This window comes from Triticum aestivum, chromosome 5A, assembly GCF_018294505.1.
Source record: "Triticum aestivum cultivar Chinese Spring chromosome 5A, IWGSC CS RefSeq v2.1, whole genome shotgun sequence".
In the NCBI taxonomy this organism is placed as follows: Eukaryota; Viridiplantae; Streptophyta; class Magnoliopsida; order Poales; family Poaceae; genus Triticum; species Triticum aestivum.
In genome coordinates this window covers 13,535,781-13,537,861 of record NC_057806.1, presented here as the reverse complement: position 1 = coordinate 13,537,861, position 2,081 = coordinate 13,535,781, and positions in this window count along the sequence as shown.

Genomic DNA, 2,081 nt, shown 5'->3' with positions numbered 1-2,081 from the left:
TCCGGAAAGCGCACGAGGTGCCCACGAGGTAGGGGGGCGCGCGCAGGGGGTAGGGCGCGCCCTCCACCCTCGTGGAGCCCTCGTGTCCACTACAAAAAAATACACTTCCGTGATGATACGTGTTTGTCATAGTAGGTCGCGTTTTTTTGTCATGAATGTACATCCATCTCGATTTTATGACAGAATCAAGATAGTCATACCTGTGCTGTCGTAGAAGTGTTCCATGACATTACCAAAATTATTATCACGGAAGTGTCCACTTCCATGACGATAAATCGCGCGTCACAGAAGTGCTTTCGTCAAGGGTGACCGACACGTGGCATCCACCGTAACGGAACACCGTTAAGCTATCGGGTCGGGTTTTGGATCCGATAACCCGTTAACAGCCCCGACCAATGGGGATTTTCCACGTGTAAAATCATCATTGGCTGGAGGAAACACGTGTTGGCTCATCGTTATGACAGATGCCATCCACTCATTGGACGGAAGGCGCCTATGATACATCGACACGTGGCACGACCCAACAGAGGCCCATTCCTGTGAAAAGGCCGGCCCATTTGACTTGGTCAAAAGGTGGCGGGTCGGCCCATGGAAAGCCTGTGAACGGTCTGTTCGCATATAGCCCATTTACAGACCGCTAACCCAAGTCCCGTTACGCCCTATCCGAATTAGGCCCAGTAGCGTCATCTGGGCCATCCAATATGATTCCAGCCCATTTTTACTTCTGGCCCTATATGGCCCATGACGTCTTTCGTTCCATATGAGGCCCTATGTAACTCTTGGCCTATTAACGGCCCGTGGTGAAACTGGCCCATAATGAACAGTGTATCACTTTACACCCATTAACGGCCCATGGTGAAACTGGCCCGTAATGAACAGTGTATCACTTTACACCCATTAACGGCCCGTGGTGAAACTGGCCCGTAATGAACAGTGTATCACTTTATACCCATTAACGGCCCGTTATTCCGTTGGGCCGTTTCCAGCCCATGTTATCTTTCGGCCTTCTCAAAGCCCATTTATTCTTAGGCTCATTTCCAGCATTCATTTACTTACGGCCCGTTACTGTCATTTTCTGCTTGTGGGCCAAATTCAGCCCGTGGTTATAGTTGGCCCATTTGTGGTCCGTTAATACGCTGGGCCATTTTCATAGCATCATCAAATACGGCCTACTAACGATGGCCTGTTATGGTCGGCCCATGAACGGACGATTCCAACTCTAGCCCGTTTACGGCCATAATGCGGTCTGTTTGGCCCATGTTTGGCCAATCGATCATACGGCCCGTAAAAGGCCCATTGATGATACGGCCCGCAGAAGGCCCATTGTTTCTATGACCCATAGAAGGCCCATTGTTTCTACGGCCCGTAGAAGGCCCACTATTTCTACGGCCCGTAGAAGGCCCACTATTTCTACGGCCAGTAGGAGGCCCAGTGTCACTACAGTAAACATTAGCCCATGGTTATTGTGGCCTAGTTTTAAAAAATAGGTTATTGCAGCCACTAGCTAACCGCGGAAAAAGAACTGCAATGACTACAAGCAAACAAATAAACAAGACAACAAGGAAATAAATAAGCAAGCAACTAACGCTAGGCTATCACGGCTATTACACATATTACATCCACTGGGCATCAAAGTTCGCCACCAGTGCAAATATAGGGAACAAAGCAGCATATCATATACACTGGTTGTCAAAGTTGGCGACCAACGCAAATAAACACCGCGGCAAAACAAATCCAGAACTGAAACCACTTCAGAAGATCTCAAGAAACAATATCCTGGGTACCCATAATGTTGGCAAGATGCTTAGCAAGCTTATTAACTTTCTCTTGTTTGGCGCTTAAATCCTCCAGCGCTTGCTATTGCACCAGAAAATATGCATCTGAATTCTGCAGGGACTTCCTTAGTCCTCCAGCTTCCTGTCGCAGCACATCTGATCGATGTCTTTCAACTTGAAGTTGAGACTCAAGAAGACGAACTGATTCAGGCAGCGAGTTCGAAGAGCTTGTGCCAGCAGTAGTGGCCAGTAACTCGAACACTACATCAAGACATGACTTTTGGGTTCCCTCACTGTCATTAAGAT